The sequence below is a fragment of the Cryptomeria japonica genome, chromosome 4, assembly GCF_030272615.1.
Source record: "Cryptomeria japonica chromosome 4, Sugi_1.0, whole genome shotgun sequence".
NCBI lineage: Eukaryota > Viridiplantae > Streptophyta > Pinopsida > Cupressales > Cupressaceae > Cryptomeria > Cryptomeria japonica.
In genome coordinates this window covers 575,333,261-575,352,255 of record NC_081408.1, presented here as the reverse complement: position 1 = coordinate 575,352,255, position 18,995 = coordinate 575,333,261, and the positions used below count along the sequence as shown (strand labels likewise).

At 36.1% G+C, this 18,995-nt stretch overlaps 1 pseudogene; it reads left to right on the top strand.

Moving 5' to 3' along the window:
• The first annotated feature begins 1,099 nt into the window (after positions 1-1,099).
• LOC131071028 (3-hydroxy-3-methylglutaryl-coenzyme A reductase 1-like) lies at positions 1,100-17,799 on the top strand (annotated as a pseudogene).
• The last annotated feature ends 1,196 nt before the right edge of the window (positions 17,800-18,995 follow it).

Sequence of the window (18,995 nt, the reverse complement as noted above, 5' to 3'; positions counted from 1 at the left end):
GCTGCTTTAATTCACAAGGACATTATTTGAAAGCAAGTGGGATTTTTCTCGAACTTTATTGCTTGTGTGGGTACTGACACTAATATCTTGGTGGGCATAACACATTAATTTCTGGAATCATCCTTTACCTCCATTTTCAAATAGTTGATATCCTTTGCATGCTTCTCTGAATGATCGTGATTGCTACCTGGAGGAGTTCAGAATACGTGGTGACTGGTGCCTCTTCTCTTGTGGGATGCCTTTTCCTGTTTTATTCTTCCATCATTTTTGGTGATGTTCCATTCAGGGCAATTTTGTATTTCGCATGATTTATGGTTGGCACCCACCTTCTGACGGTTTCATTTTTTTTATCTATCTTTGTGCACATATCTAGTTTGTGAAGGCTTTTGATAGATTTCTATTAGCTGGTTGAGCTTGGCTCTCTTTTGTTTTGTTGATACTTCACGGTTGAGTTAATCTCCTCTGGGTTTGGCAGTTGTTTTTAGGCTTCTTTTTAGTATTTTCAGATCTTGTATATCTTATTTATTTTCATATATGTTTTTAGCATTTTACTTAAAAAAACTATCATATTTGATAAAGGGAGCTATCCATAAATTCTATAAGACAAATATCTTTAATGACAAAATTTGACATAATGATATATTATTGATCATTTATCAATATCAATGATAAAAACTGCATAAGATTTTAGTTTGTACCTAGATTCTCACCCCATTTAATGAATGATCCACATCTCTTGTAAATGTGTGTGAGTGAATGGATATGATTGACTAAAGATATTAATCTTGCTAACCTTAAAAGATGGTATTCAACACTAAATACTATAAATTATAAATTAAAATTGCTACAAGACAACAAAAATAAGATAAAAGATATCATTTAAATTATATTTAAATAATTTTATATTAATTTCTTATCACTAAAATAGTATCAAACTATGAAACTATGACCATTACCATTTGAAGGAGGGAGATGTCAATAATTCTAATCATTTTGAAAATATTAAAACTGTGCGTTCAAATGTGTTTCAATTATATAAATTTTGACATTATGTTTAAATTAATATCATACTGTAATTCATTTAGATATTTAATTCATTATGTTTAAATTGATATCATACAGTAATTCATTATGTGCCCTGCTTCTCCCCTTGGGACTCACCAACAAGTTCTTCTTTCTGGTTTTCTTTGCATCATCTTATTTCTTGATGAAGAGATGGAGAGAGAAGATGGGTACCTCAGCGCCTCTCCATTTTGTCAACTTTGAGGAGCTTGTGGCCATTGTTGCCCACTTGTCTTCCTTCATATATTTGCTGGGATTCTTTGGATTTGATTATGTCCAAAACTTTATCAGTGGCAATGATGATTTTTTTGAGAAGGTGGATCTCAACATCCCTCCAACAACCTGTGGGATAGCAGAGAAAGAAGAAATTGTTGTTAAGAAACCTGAGGTCTAACTCAAGGGAATTAACCTTCGTCACAATGAGGATGGAGACATTTCAGCTGCTGTATGCAATGGCACTGTAGCCTCCTATTCTCTTGAATCCTCCCTTGGAGACTGCAAGAGAGTTGTCACTGTGAGGAGGAGGGCTTTAGAGATCATGACTGGGAGATCGCTTGATGGGCTTCCCTTTGAGGGATTTGATTATCAGTCCATTCTTCGGCAGTGCTGTGAGGTGCCTGTGGACTATGTACAAGTCCCTGTGGGTGTAGCAGGACCCCTACTCGTCAATGGAGCAGGACCCCTACTCGTCAATGGGTTAGGGCAACCACAGAAGGGTGTCTGGTGGCTAGCACCAACAGAGGTTGCAAGGCCATTCTTATGAATGGTGGGCCCACAAGCATTCTTCTCAGAGATAGCATGACTAGGGCTCCTGTTGTGAGGTTTCAGAGTGCCAAGAGGGCTGCAGAGCTCAAGTTCTATATTGAGGATCCCGCAAACTCTGATAACCTCTCTGACATCTTCAACAGGTAGGTGTTTCTTTTCCAGATCCACCTTTTCATTTTGCATGCACTATTGATCACAATATTTTATGGGTATGGGCCCAAAATGTAGAGAGATCCCACTGTCTTACTATGATGGAGAGGGTGAACGAGGGAAAGGACCTGCACATTTCGGTGAGCATGCATCACAGGCGGCATGTTTGAACATGCTTGGAGTGAAAGGAGCAAATAGGACATCCCCTGGTGAGAATGAACTTGGCAAAAATAGTGGCAGGTGCAGTTATGGCAGGAGAGTTGTCTCTCATGTCTGCTCTTGCTGTCGGTCAGCTAGTGAAAAGCCATATGAAGTACTAATATAAACAATTAAGATTTATAAATAATCAAATTTGTTATGATGAAGAGTGCATATTAATTTGAATTTTCTTTAGTTTTAATTTTTTTAAGGTAATAATTAAATAATTATATATTAATATGAAGTCTCAAATCTCAAGATAATGACCCACATGCAAGAGAATGAGTATGAATGCAATAAATTAGTATATTAGTATAGATGGCATAAATATCTCTAAATGGTTAGATATTTTATTACCTACAATTATTTTCATGTGGGTGGAAGTTATTGACTAGTTCATACCTATCGATTTGAGGGCAGGTGCTAGAGTATTCATTTTTTGTTTACGTTTTTTATGTAGTTTGTTTATTTTTTCAAGTTTGTTTTTCAAGAAATCTTTTGTTTTGTTTTCTGGTGTTAGTTTTCCTATGGTCTTAGGGCCTAGAGGCTCATCTATTATAGGGTATAAAAGGGGTCCAATGGATCCTTTGCATTTTTCTCTCAAGGATGTTTTTGATTAAGTAAGCATGGAGGGGTTTCGATCCCACAACAATTTAACACATCACCCTAGCAAGAACCAACTAACCCAGAAACAAATAGAAACCACAAAACAACAAACCACAACCCACCCTTACATAATTAAAAGCATAACCAAAATAGTTCGAATTAAGCTACTCAAAACATAACTAACATTATGACTAGACATAAACCTACTAGCCATAATAATAATTTGGTGCATTGACCTTAAAGAGGTCTTAAATAGAGTGTAGTCTTTCTTAACTGAGATACAAAACATTAACAGATTAACTACCATGGCGCCACCACCTTCAAAAACTAAGAACCAAAAAGGAAATTGAACCATAAAACCTAATTGTTTATATCTTTGATAAGACCCCAATTCTTTTCCAAAATCTATAAGTTCTTCTTCCAGTCTCCTTGTTCAGGATTATAGCCTTAGGTATCTTCTTGATTCTTCTCACTCTTCCCTACAATCTGTTACAAGTGTGGTTGTCATTGCACCAAAATATCGGCCTATTAATGCCTGATACAACCACTAGACTTATAGAATTCACACTAGGTTGTTAAGCCATGTCACAAACCCAAGCGTTGCACTACACAACACAAGGAAACCAAGGCCGCACACCTTGTAACAATCCCCCCTAGTGCAAACGAGGGGTTTGAACTTGTGACCAAGCTCTGATACCACTTGTTACAAGTGTGGTTGTTGTTGCACCAAAAGATTGACCTATTAATGGCTGATACAACCACTAGACTTATAGAATCCAGAGGAGGCGGTTAAGCCATGTCACAAACCCAAGCGTTGCATTGCACAACACAAGGAGACCAAGGGCGCACACCTTGCAACACAATAGTCTTTTGTTTCTTTTTATTTTTTCTCTATCCTGAAATCATTCCCATCACAACTTTATGCATTATGCCATTGGTGATTATAGTGAGGTTCTTCACAACATGTTCCAAGTTCTTTTTCCCAACTTTGAACTCCTCAACTCTATTTTCCAATTCTTTCATTCTCACTTGCATATCAACCATTTGAGTTTTAAGGTTAGCCATCTTTCCGCTATCTTCCATAAAATCATTAACAAAGCCTTGGATGTTTTTGCAAGGGGTAGTCTCATCTTGAGCACCTAAAGTATCAGTGTCCTACACCTCGTGGTCTTCCTTTACTTCTTCCTCATCTTCAGAAACAACAATATCCTCACTGAAATCCTCTATATCGTCTTTATGTTCATTGTATTCTTTAAATTTGGACTCATAACTATTGATGTCCATTTCAGGAAGAAATTCCTTCTCAGAAGGGATTTCAAATTCCTTTTCTTCTTTAGGTAGCTCTTTCACATTGGAATCCTTCTCTCAGAGTCTGACAAAGAAATCACTAATATGACTTGTATCTTGTTTTGTTGTCCCCTATTTTGAAGTCTCTTTAACTTCATTATCTAGGGTAGGGACATCAAAGTCAACATTAATGTTTTTGATTTTGGTAGACTTAGAATCCAACTTTCTAGTTTTAGAATGCCCTATTTTTTGACTAGAGGACTTACGGTTTTAAGGGGTAGGTTTAAATAGTTTAGCTTCCTCAACATCCTCACTAGGTTTTTTCACGACTTTTCCTTTTTTCTTGTCATGGGTATTGGGTTTTCCCAGGGAATGGAGTCTTCTCTTAATGAGGTCAATTTTTAAAATGTTGGTAAGGTTATTAGGGTTTTCATTTTGGGTTAAAAGCCTATTGCTTTGTGGGGCTCGGCTAGACACATGCCTATACCAAGCAAAGATGAGGCCTTGATGCAAAGGGGGAGAAGCACCTTTGACTTCAATTTTGATGCACAAAGATGAGAAGAGGTAAATTTGTATGTTTATATACTTCTTATGCCTAATGTGATTGAGAATTGGAAAATGATAACCATGAATGGTGGTGTATCTACCTTCAAGGGTAAATTATTTTATCAAATGGTAGGCAAATAAAGCACAGGGGGGAAGAAGAATCAACCTGTCATACCCATTTTTTAGTTGGATTGTCTTTTATCCCTTCTCAAAGAACTTCTTGATGAGCAACTTGTAGTCACCACAACATTTCTTTACCACCTTTAACATTCACATTGAGACCCATCACATCTTCTATTAGCTATGGCATTAACTTAAACTTGATTCTACTAATAGTAACCTAAACCTTTTTCCAAGAATTTTTATAATTCAGCTAAAAGGGTACAGTTATATCCCCACATAGCTTAAAAAATAGAGCCAAACCAACCTATATGAATAGGGTCTAGATCTCATCATTTTGCATCATGTTGTCAAATTTCAATGGCTCCAAACATTTCATGACACCATCCATTTTATATTTCTTGGCTTTGTTAACAACATTGTAAACTTTGAAAAAGCAACAATGCTTGAGAATAGGTAGGTAACATTTCAAAGTTTAAATGACAAAGAAAGGTACCAAAGAAATAGGTCTATGATTCAAATGATGAAAGCTGATAATATTGGTACTGGGATCCCTATTTACACATTTGAACGAACTAATAATTAAAACATTATCTTTCCCAATATAGCCTTTACACACCCCATCATTGTAGAAAATATACTTGATATTAAATGAATTTAAATTTTGGGAAACTAAACTACAAGATATCTTCGGCGACATGGCCTTGCCACCCGAAAAGACTCCTAAACACAACATAGAGAAAAATCATCATTATTAGTTTATTCGTTTGGAAATATATCCTATTCATAAAATCTTACTTACTTTGAGTTTGAAACCTATCCATATCGCCACCTATCATTCAATAAAATTTCCTTTAATTTTGCAGAGCATTGATTGAGACTCAAATTTCTCCAATCATTATAACTTAGAGCCCAACTTGAAATTTCCTCTTCTACCTTGTTACTTTCCTTGTAGACATGAAGAACTTTGGATTGAGGTCTTTCAAGGATGTTGTTCAAATTAATTGGGCTATGATATTTAACAATAAAAATATTCTTAATTTCCTAATGTAAGCTATGAGAGAATCTAGGTATGATCAAAGGATTGATAATCATCCATGATATAATACATATTTGTAAAGAAGTGAGGCTTGTCACATTTTAGTCATTACTCAAAACTTTTAGCTAATGGTGTGCATTATTAGTCAAAAACATTATTAGATTTTTAAATTTTTTTAGAGTGGTATCGCCTTTCCTCAAAAATTACCTGTGCATCATATATGGAAGCCAAAAAGGGTTATGAAAGAACTTATATTAATTTTGTAAATATTTTCTTCATCAGGTGGTATTGTCAGGAATGGTTGACTAGAATTTGAATTTTTAGGAACATCATAATTTTAATAATCAATTTGAATTGTTGATTACGTAATAGATTACATGTTTCAATATATTTGAATAGCTCCCATCTAAGATTATATCTTGATTTCACCTTCTTCGTATTTTTATCGAATTCTAAAAACTAAATCTTTTGCATTCTATCATAAGAAAATTCTTGGGCCCTTCTCATCACTCACTAGAGAAAAAGGTAATTTTAAGTAAGATCATATATGTGTGGAAATTGATCTTAATAATCAATTATTTGGCTCAATGGAGACTAATTATGAACTATTAAATTGATTCAACTACTATATTTTAAGGCTCTTTGTTTTAGATATTGTGTTTTTCATGTTTATGGGCATTTTAAAAGAAAATTTCTAAAGAAAACATTAGATACTATTCATCACCATCATAGGTATTAATGGATAAAACTAATGCAAAAGGGAAATGCCTAGTTTATGTTGAAGGGATCGACTCAAATGGATTCTATTTTAATGAAGTATTGTAATAAGATAATGAATCTGATGCATTAGAAAAAGTCATTTAACAAAGGGTAATTCTACTATTAGATTTAAATTCTGGAGTATTATGAGGATCTTGATTTTACTTTGAATAATACTTATTTTTCTAATCAAAACTTGTTACACCTTGATTCTACACCTCTCCCACTATGATAAGCTCAAAATCCATCTAAAGTGCATGTATTACCTAGGGAAGGGACTTCTCTTTCTTAAGTTATATAGAAAAATTAGGTGAAAATATTGAAATTGGTTTAAATGTTGTTCTTATTTGATGGTTCTATTTGAAGATTCCAAAAATTTGTGTAATACTACAAAATCTTCAAGATATTAGTATCAAGGATGGTACCAAGGATAATATTAAGAATAAAACACCTCTACTAAGAATCCAAAAATAAATTAAAAAATATTGCTATAGATGAAGTCTTTAAAATGGGGAAAAGGTGATAAGAAAAAAGTAAGGATGATAATAGAAATACTAGTAGAATTTGGGGTCATTTTCACTTCATACTACTAAAGATTATAATTACAAAGATGAAGACATTTTGTAGTCCAAGGTATATATTAAGGTTTGCTACCTACAAGTTTAAGCTGGTAGTTTCTCATGGTAATAGAAAATGCAAGCCTTATTCCTACCTAAAATGACCTATATGTTATATAAATCTTGTTTGTAAATGTTCAACATTGCATTTCTCTGAGGAACTTTTGTTGAACTATGTTACGAGTTCAAATTTGTATTTTCTTGTTGGTATTTTCATCTTATGACATGCTCCTTATGTAATCTTATTTTAATAATTATATAAGTTCAAGCATTCTTTCCTTGTATCTAAAAAATATTGAAAAGGAAGCATAATGATAAAATATCCTTGGGAAAAGGTATAATAAATTTGACATAGAAGAACTATGTGCCTCCACACCCTAATCAAAAAATAAGAAGGTCAAAACTTCAACCTTTAATATTTTTTATAATTAAAAATTTATAATAATAAATTGTTTAGTTTATGGTATTATATATATTTAAAATTTGATTCTTAGTAAAAACTTATGTTTTTTAGGGGATGGCCATGCAATGCAACGGTTTTTGTGAGCCTTGTTTCAAGTAACGTCTTGTGTTCGAATCTTAGCATGATATGATATGATCATAAGCCAATGAAAGCAGCACAAATGTTGGAGCATATCACTAGCCCCTCACAGCAGCAAGGAGAGATAAGTTTTTTCACTTGGCACTAGGTTTTAGGTGGTGGGAGTTGTTGGAAGTAAAAATAGGCAACTACGGCACAAGCAGCCAACATGATCACATAGCCATGCTTGCCTAGCCCAGCGGGTATCAAAACCAATTCGGCTTCAGCCCATGACCGATTAAAAAAAATATATTGTTTTTTTTTTTTTAAATATAAAATATTATTTTAAAATTTAAAATTAATATTATATATTTAATATTTTAAAAAATTTATTTTAATTATGATATTATATATTAGTATAGATATTTAAAAATATATGGAGATCAATTTGAAGATATTTTCATTACTTCAAATTTATTTAATTTTATTTTTTATTTATTTTAATTACACGCTTTGAAACATAAATTTTATATATATTATCTTAGAAATATTATTTTTATTACTAATTATTAAAATTTTGACATGGAACTGATTGTCAAATTTAAAATAAAAGACGATTTTTTGTCAACACATTTATGTCATCAAACTTCAACACTTAATGTTTTAAATACTTAAAAAAAACATAATAACAAAGTGTTTAGTTGATGGTATTGTATATTTTTTATTTGTTTCTTGATAAAAAACTTATTTTTTAAAAAAAATATTAAGTATTATTTAAAATTTAAAGTTAATATTATATATTTTAAAGTATTCTAGATTTATCTTGGGCAAGACCAGAGGTTTTCTTCGTTCTTTCTCTAATAAATAAAATTTATGGCTTCAGCCCATTTTCGAGCAAAAAAAAAAAGTCAATATTATTTATTTAATATTTTTCAAATTTAATTTTAATAATGATATTATATATTCGTATTATATTTATAAATATATAGAGATATCAATTTGAGGCTACTTAATTTACTTAAAAGTTTTTATTTTTTTTTTAATTTATTTTAATTACACACTTTGAAACCTAAATTTTATATGACTTATTTTAAAAATATTATACATTAAATAATCAGATTTTGACATGGAAATGATTGTCAAATTTAAAATAAAAGATAATATTTTTTGTCAACACATTTATGTCATTAAACTTCAACTCTTAATGCTATTATAAATGCTTCTTGACAATAATTATATAATTTATTGTTATTTTTAAAATTGAGATTTTATATTGTATCTAAATTTAAATTATGTATATAAATTTTGTTTTCAACAAAATTTATATACATAATTTAAATTTATTTGTTATACTTTTAAATGTAATGTATAGAAAAAATAAATAGATATATTTCTTGAAAACTATTCATTTAAAAATGATAACTATAAATAAGTTTAATACAACCTATATATATATATATAATAAACACTCAATTAATTTGTCATATTACCAAAATATTGCATAGACAAAATAATTATTTTTTTATAAAAAAGTGTGTATCAAACTACAAAGTATTTTAATTTAATCGGAGGCATAAGAATGCTTTAATACAATACAGATGATTACTAATAAAATTAAATGTTGTACTACATAAGCGTGTAGTTGTTAGCATAAAACCCTTGTACAAGTACATTGCACAGAGGTTCATGGTACTTATTGCTTTAATAAACCCTCACATCATTGTCTTTTTTATTTGATTTGATATTTTTTTAACATTTGGTTTGATTAATTTGTCATGTTAATTTGATTTTTATAATACATGAATCAATAGAAAAAAAGATAAATAAATGTTTTTGAAATTATTAAAAAAAAAATTAATTATAGACTATAGAAGTTGTTCAAATTTTTAACTTTATCTACTAATTGACCAAATTAATTAAAAATTGAAATTGCATGGATGCAATAGTGTCATGCCTTGGTAGGAACTAACAACAACCTTTAGTCATGAAAATGCTCTAGAATGATGATACAAAATTATATTATTTTTAATGCTCCAAATTAAAGGATTATTAGGATGATTCTCCTTATAAACGATAATAAATGCATTGTGAATACATTTTAAATACCACTACATATAAATAAATCATTCAAAAATATGTGTAGACACCTAAGATTCTCCTTTAATTAATTAATGTTTATTATTTATTTAATTAGTTTATTTTAATGTCTTCTACTAATTTAATAAATATTTTATTTATTTAATTTTACCATTAGTCTCTTCCATCATTAATTAAATAAATATTGTAAGATCTCTGCCATTCACCATTACACCTCTGTTCCATGTAAGATTTATGATTGTTCACTCTTGACCTACACTCAACAAATTTATGCCCATACTAGTTACAATTGAAGCAATATCCATCAAAAGTACTAGACTTATATCCTTCATATACATTAGGTCTATATCCATCAAAATTATAGGATCTACTTCTACAAACATTTGCAGTATGACCTACCTTATGAAAATCAAAACATACTGGTTTGTAGGTTCTCTTGCTGGTGTTCTTCTTGGTCTTTGGTGCAAATATGGCTTCATGCATGGTGACCTTGGTACCAGATGGCTCTCCATGTTCAAAGGTTGTGTATCCCAAGCCATGTGTATCTTCATTCTAACTTTGTTTCTGAATATGCTCATCAAGCATAGCAGTGCTCTTGTTGAATTTAGCTAGTAAATCATTGGCATCAGCCAACTCCTTGGTAAGTTCCTCATTCTTCTTTGTAAAAATTTCTCTAAGAGACATAGCCATATCTAGATCAGCTTGTATTTCCACTTTTTCCTTTCGAAGATGTACATGCAAGGTAATAATCTCTTGGTTTAGCTTTAACATCTCATCCTCCTTATCTCTTATTTTGTCTTCAGCTCTCCTTCTGGCTTCCAAATCTTGACTCATTCTGAAGGTAAGGGCTTCCAACTCTCTCCTTAAATTTGTCTTATCATCATTCATCTTTTCCACCTCATTAACTAGGCCATCAATGTTTGCTTCATCAGATGAACTATTTTCATTCAATTCCAACAACTCCTCAGTCAACTCTTTTCTCTTAGCCAATGAATCTTTGTACTTGACCTTTAGATCACCAAGGGCTTCTTTAGATTCTGCAAGCCTGTGTGAAAGATCTATGTAACTCATTGAACCTTCCCCCATGTTAGCCTTAGAGATCCTTCCCAAGTGATTAAACCTTTAAGGGAATTAGGCTCTGATACCAATTGTTATTATGAGGGATTCAGTTACTACTGAGAGGGGGTTGAATCAGTAGTAAAACAATTCTGCAATACTTCAAAAAATTGTATTGGTAACTACTCAAACAATTTGGGTTAGCTAATTCAGAAAACCATTCATTCAAGTGTTGAACAATATGTAAATAAACTAAAGATATCAGATGCTCAAACCAATAATGAAACCACCATATGAACATAGATTTTTCATGTGGAAACCCAAATGCAAAAAACCATGGTGGGAATTAGCACCCACAAAATATTTGCACTTTCAAAATGTGCCCGGTTAAAGGCCTAGCTCGGTTAAGAGCTTACAATATGACCAATTAAGAGAAGACCCTGTTAGGAGTCACCTGGTCAAGGGATTTTACCTTAGCCCTTTTAGGAGCTCTACCCTCTTAGGAGTAACCTTGTTAGAGGATTTTAAACTCAAGTTAATGAGCCACTTGGTGAAGGGATTTACAAATAAGACTTGTTAGGATCTACCTGGTTAAGGGATTTCAAACTTCTATAACTATTAGGGAATAACAAGGCAAATGATCTGATCACATTACTTTGTTGCTTGCTAGTATAGATCCTTTTCAGCTCAACTCTGCTACACACATGCAGACACTTAAATTTTGTTCCACTACACCTTCTCCTCAAATCACTGACACACAATCTCTTCTCCAACTAAACCTAATTACATTTTCTAGTTAGGTCAGCTACATAACCCTAACTACATTCAAAATATAATGAATTTACATTTACCGATCATTAAAAATAATTATAGATCATTATAATAAATTTATAGACAATTTCGACTGTTGAATGATCACCACACATCACCGAACATCAATTTGATAAGCAATCAAACCCTTGTCACATTCTACTAAGCACTTTGTTGTTTCCCAAGAAATACAATCCTTGTGCACACTCAAATGTAATCTTATCATTACACACAGGTTATGACACATCATCACTAAGTTATGATCATGATAAGATCCACCGCCAAAACATTAATCATTACCGGTAAAGATTTGTTACCAATATACATTCTTCTTCACAAAGTTCATGACAGTCAATCATAACTCACTCAATATTTTGAATCTGTTGGTGCAGTTCCAATCACAGACTCATGCCAATGTCATAAACATATGTTCCAAACTGGAACACCTAACTCTTCAGGGATTGTTTGAACCAGTGTCTTGATCATCAGTTTGTTCCTGTTTATCGATTTACATCAACTTAGCAATTTTGTTGTCTAACACATTCCTCTACTGGTTAGCCTATACTGGTAGGTCTAGATGACTTCGATGACTAAGAAAACATGGTTTCCATCAATGACAACACAAATCAAGTCATCAAACAACTTACAACTATATCATCATCATCTAGCCAACAATCTTCATCAACTTTACAAGTTATGCCAACAATAACTTTACCGGTCATCTTCTCATCTCATCATCATCTCCATATGCCAATAATCTCCTCATCATTATATCCATCAGTTATGCCAATAGTATGGTTGTTGATGTAGGATTTGAGAAATACAAATCCACATAACCCAAAAGAAACCTACATGCAAGAAACCTGTCACAGAGAAAGAGAGAGAACGAATACAAGGGTTTTGGCTCTGACAAAGAGAAAAGATGTATTATCAGAGAAAAAATGAATCAAGAATATGAATAATACAAGAGATCAATCCTTATAAAGGAGATCAACACCAAAAGAAAAACCTAACCCTAAGGTGTGAGCATTTAATAATTAAATATTAATTATTAAATGACTAATGTATGCATAAAGAGAAATCTTAAGAGGAGAGAAAAGTTAATTAATTACTTTACTCTAACACCCCCCCTTAAGATGAGCTACAATGCAGCTACAAACAATGCAGAAGAAAGAAAAGGAACTACAATGCAAAAGAGGGTCCCGGCAACAAGGCCTGATGAGGTACCCGAATACAAGAAAATCTCTATAAAGCGGAGTAAAGGAGAAAACCCAGTGGGAAAAAACTCCTCTCCTAAAAGAGATAAAGAATCATGCTGAAAAGAAAACATGAAGGAAGGAAGGCCTCACTGAGACCCCCCAAGGACAACTTCCTTCACCCCAAGCATTGAGCACAACTGAAGATAGCGCGGAGATGCCAAAGGTTTAGTGAAGATGTCAGCAACCTGCTCCTCTATAGGAATATACTCCAAGATGAGAGAACCATCCTGAATCAACTGTCTGATGAAGTGCATGTGGATTTCAATATGCTTTGTCCGCTGATGCTCCACTGGGTTGCGAGAAATGTGAATGGCACTCTGGTTGTCACACCATAGAATAGTGGGACAATCTGAAGGAAACCCAAACTCTATCAGCGACTGCCGAAGCCATAAAACCTCCTGACTGGCTAACACTGCTGCATGGTACTCAGCCTCTGTAGATGATAATGCAATAGCAGACTGCTTCTTGCAAGACCATGTAATAGGACCAGAACCAAGGCAAAAAACGAAGCCAGAAGTAGACTTCCGATCATTGACATCACCAGCCCAATCGGAGTCAGTGAAGCCAATGATGTGAGGGGATCCTGAAGAGTAGTGAATGCCATAATGTGTGGTGCCCCGAATATATCTCAAAATACGTTTGGCTGCTTGCCAATGGCTCTCATGAGGATCATGGGAGAACCGAGAGACAAGGCCAATCGCAAAGGAAAGATCAGGACGAGAATGTGTCAGGTACAACAGACTGCCAACCAACTGCTTGTATAAAGTGGGGTCTACTGAAGGAGTAGAGCAAGTGGAAGACAAAACAACACCTGACTGAAATGGAGTGGTGGCAGACTTGCAATCAAGCATGCCAAATCGCTGAAGCATATCAAGAGCATACTTCTCCTGAAAAATGGAAATCCCATCCAAAGACTGAATAACCTGTAGACCCAGAAAGAAGTGCAAGAGACCAAGATCGGTCATCTCAAACTGCTCCATCAAAGCTCTCTGAACACTCTGAATCATGGAGGATGAGCTACCTGTAATGATGAGATCATCTACATATAGCACTAGAATCAAAAGATCACCCTCCTGACGCTCAATATAGACTGTGTGATCAGAATGACAGCGTGTGAAGTGCAAGGAAAGCAAGAAGGAGTCCATCTTCTCATACCAAGCCCTGGGGGCTTGTTTGAGACCATACAATGAACGTCGAAGTCTGCAAACCAAAGAAGTGTCCTGTACAAAACCCTAAGGCTGCTCCATATAGATCTCCTCATGTAGGTCTCCATGCAAGAAGGCACTATTCACATCCATCTGAAACACTGTCCATCCCTGTGAAGCTGCAAGTGAAAGTACCAGGCGTATAGAATTCATCTTGGTGACAGGAGCAAAGGTCTCAGAGTAGTCAATACCCTCTACCTGAGAAAACCCCTTCGCAACAAGACGGGCCTTATACTTATCAATAGAACCATCTGCAGCATACTTGGTACGATACACCCACTTGCACCGAACCAACTTTCTTCCCTTAGGAAGAGGACAAAGATCCCAAGTATGATTCTTCATCAAAGAAGAATACTCCTCATCCATGGCCCTATCCCACTCTGGGTGTCCTGTCGCCTCTGAAAACTTTTGAGGATCATCTGAAAGGGTATGACTCAAAAGACTAGAACCAGATGTTTGAGCACGAGTGCGACGAGTATCTGAAGGATCACCTGCCAAAGAACCAGCTGCATCAACAGTATCACGGGCCCACTTCGGCAAAGACGGAGCAACTGGTGGTGGTGGAGATGGTGGATCATGATCTACATCATCCTCAAGAGATAAGTAATCCTCAAGAGATGAAGAGGAAGGAGTAGGCAATGAGGGAGAAGCTGGTGATGGAGAATCCATCTGAGGATAGCACTCATCAAACTGGACATCCCGCTGAAACAAGACCTCTTTGGAATCAGGATCAAACAACCTGTATGCCTTAACATCCTCACAGTAGCCAACAAATATGAGTGGTCGTCTCTTCCTCTCCATGGCGTTCCGCTGAGCATCAGGAATAAATGCCCAAGCCTCACTACCAAAAACTCGGAATGTAGAAACATCAGGCTTGACATGGGTCCAAGCCTCCTCAGGAGTCATATGTCGTAATGCCTTATGGGGCTTCCGATTCTGAATATAATTGGCACAATTGACTGCCTCAGCCCAAAATGAAGAACTCATAGCTCGAGACTGTATCATACAATTTGCCATCTGCCGTAAGGTTCTGTTCTTTCTCTCAGCAACACCATTCTGTTGAGGGGTATAAGGAACTGTAAACTGATGCTGTAAACCATGCTCAGTGCAAAAATCTCTGAAAGCCTGATTTACATACTCCCCCCCATTATCTGTGCGTATCCTCCTGATAGAAAGTCCAGATTGCTTCTCCACAAATGTCTTAAACTTCCTGAAAGAGTCAAAGACATCAAACTTGTACTTAAGAAAGTACACCCATGTACGTCTGGAGAAGTCATCAATAAAAGTGAGTACATAGCGGGCCCCTGAAAAAGAAGGAGTCGGAAAGGACATAAGATCACTGTGTACCAACTCTAGGGCTGCCCTAGCACGAGAGGCTCGACCCTTAGGAAAAGGATCTCGATGATGTTTGCCAAGGACACAACCACGACATACACCATCTGTACAAGAAATCTGTGGAAGCCCAATCACAAGTGCCTGTGTACTCATCCGCTGTAGATATCTGTAATTGACATGACCAAAACGCTCATGCCAAAGCCTTCTCACTGAATCTGCATGTGCTATAAGAGAGGAACCAACAGTGTCTGAACTCTCAAAGCCATCAAAACTATATAAGTGAGATGCAGAATCCACACTCCCAGTAGCCACAACCAAGTCAGGATCATGAAGATCTCGAATAACCACATCATGAGGAGAGAACTCAACTGTCTTACCAGAGCCAGAGTGGCAAATCTGATAAACAGATAGAAGGTTTGTCGAAATGTCAGGAACCAAAAGCACATCCTGAAGACAACCACCATCCAATGAAACAGTACTAGAACCCTGAACGGAAAGTTATGCTGAGTCACCAACTGCAATATGTCTAGTGCCTGTAGGAGTAAGAGCGGTGACCAAATCCTGTGTGTGTGTCATATGGTGAGAGGCACCAAAATCTAGAATCCAAGTGGACGCGAAGGACATTGCTCGTGTAGAAAGAGCATGACTTTTCCCTGTGGGCTGTGAAGGAGGTTGTGGTGCACTGATATTATGCTACTGCATGGCTTCCTCCAAAGCCTCTAAACGTTTCCAACACCTGGAAACGGGATGTCCTTCCTTGCCACAAAAACTGCAAGGATCACCTGATTTCTTCTTAGTCTTGGAGGAAGACTCACCAGACTTTGAAGATTTGCCCTGTTTAGAATTGAATTGTGGTTTTGAATCAGACTTAGGTGGTGGCTTGGAGGGATTCTCACTAGCCTCTAAATCTTTCTTATGCTTCAGTTTCTGCTTCTTTTTTCCTTTGGAGGACTGGGCTACCAATGCTTAGTTCTGTGAACCTGAAAGTGAATCCAACTGCTTAAGCTTAGCTTGCTCACGAGTCAGACGATCACAAAATACCTCAAAAGAAGGCATGACATGTCGAGCACCCAAGGCATCCATGGTGGAATAGAAGGTCGAAGAGAAGATCTGAAATGGACCCCGAAGCTTGGAGAGAATCAGGAAAATGCACTCTGTATCAGTCTTAGTCTTACCACAACCCTGCAAGATTGATCTTTGCTGTTTGAACTTCATCAGAAAGTCCTCAATAGAAGGAAACGAATCAGGTACCAAGGAAGTTAACTCTGCCTCAAGCTACAAAGCTCTGAACTCGTTGACAGTACCAAAAAGTCCTTCAAACTTGATCCAAATGGCTCGAGGAGTCAGACAACCCTCAAGATGAAACTGAAGACTGTCAGAAATGTGTAAAGCCATCAATCCCATAGCCTGATCCATATTGTTCCTGTGTTGCATAATCTCAAAAGGATGTGTCAACTGAGGCTGAACCTCATCCAAACAGGACCATAACCCTTTTGACTAGAGAAGAGTCATCATGCGGCCCTTCCAAGTGTGTTAATTATGCGGTGTGAGAGATTCAATAGGTCTGTCTGCCATCCTGTGAACTGTGCCTCAACTGCTCTGAATTTTTAATTATTATTAAGTGGTCTTTCAAAACTAGACAGAAGATGCAGAAGGGGGTTTGATTTTTTCGTATTGGTGTTTGTAAATTCTGGTTTTCTGATGTAAATAACAGAAAGCAAGAGAAAACACCCCCCCACAATGCAAAAAACTAATCCCCAGTACAAACTGAAAGCCAGAAAATGATAGAAAGCAATAACGGGTTGAGACAAAATTTGGAGCACCTGAAGAATTTTCTGATAAAATAGACTGTAGATCTGGAAAGTGCATAGAACCACCTTTCCGACGCCTATTCGTTTTCAAAAAATGGAGTCCATATGCAAAAGATATGGCTCCTGGAGTGCAAAAAACTTGTTCTGACTTTGACTGGCAAAAAACACTACAAAATGGCAAAATCAGAGAAAAAGGCTCAGAACCAGCTTTCCAACGCCTATTCGTTTTCGAAAAACGGAGATCATACGCCCAAGTTATGCCCAATTTTGTAAAACTGCTCCTAAAGGGACCCAGATGGGCCTTTTAAGCCCTCAAGGGCTTAAAAAAATAATCCCCTGGTCCTCTGGGCGACCAGGGGCGGGCGCAGGGGGCGGCGGTGTGGGGGCGGCATTGCTGGTGGCGGGCGGCGCTCAGGTGGAGCGCAGGCGGTGCTAGGGCGGTGGGCTCTCGGCAGGTGGCGCGGTGGGCGGTAGGCGGGGGTTACCGCCGGCAGCGGTGGCCGCTGGGCTGCGCGGGCGGCGGCGCGTGGCTTCAACTGGCTGCGTGTTTGTTTTAATAAAAAAACTTTATTTTTTATTTTTTATTTTTATTTTTCGCCTCGGTTTTTGTGCCCTAGGGTCGTACGGCCTTGGGGTCAAAAAAAATTTACCTCCTGGTGCAACTGTGTCCAAATCGGACGAATTTTATATGGAAATAGGGGTTTTTGGGTGCTACGAGCTCAATGGTGAGGTCTGTTTGGGCTCAAAGTGCACCAAAAAAAAATACCCCCTATTCCAAAATAAAAAACAGAAGACAAACACAGATCTGATGCAACCAAAACCTGGATCTCAAAATCTTTCAAAAGTCTGAACAAGCTGCAGCAGATCTAGCTCTGATACCATGTAGGATTTGAGAAATACAAATCCATAGAACCCAAAAGAAACCTGCATGCAAGAAACCTGTCACAGAAAAAGAGAGAGAACGAATACAAGGGTTTTGGCTCTGACAAAGAGAAAAGATGTATTATCAGAGAAAAAATGAATCAAGAATATGAATAATACAAGAGATCAATCCTTATAAAGGAGATCAACACCAAAAGGAAAACCTAACCCTAAGGTGTGAGCATTTAATAATTAAATATTAATTATTAAATGACTAATGTATGCATAAAGAGAAATCTTAAGAGGAGAGCAAAGTTAATTAATTACTTTACTCTAATAGTTGACTATGCATCTTAGGTGGCCACTAGTGTGTCTTGACTATCTAGTGAGGTGGCATTATGTGTGTGAATCACGCAGTGTAGCATGTGGGAGACAGAGACAATATGCTGCCAAAGAAGGTTGCGGAGGCCGGGCAGAGCCAGAGTTCTACAGTGTTCGACAATGGCAGGGAAATAGGGTTCGGCATCGGCAGGAAGGCGGTGGTGGAGGGATGTTGTGACCGAGTAAGGAATGGCGGGGTGGGTTTGGCTATGGCAAGCAGACAACGAGCGGAGCAACCGAAGCTATTAGGCTTGCGGCAGCTAGAGACCGAAGAAGCGGAGTTGCCAGAAATAAAAAAACATGGCATGGGAGATGGTGGGGGAAGGGCCCAAAATATGGCATGGGTCACAGTATGACCTATAACAAAATTAAATGCCTGTGAAGGCCTGCAAAAAACAATTAGGGACACTGTCAGTATGTTGTTTGCGATCTGAGACCCACCAAAAAAATAAATATAACAAATATATTTGTTTTTTGATTTTTTTTAAAAAAACTTTATCAATGCACCCAT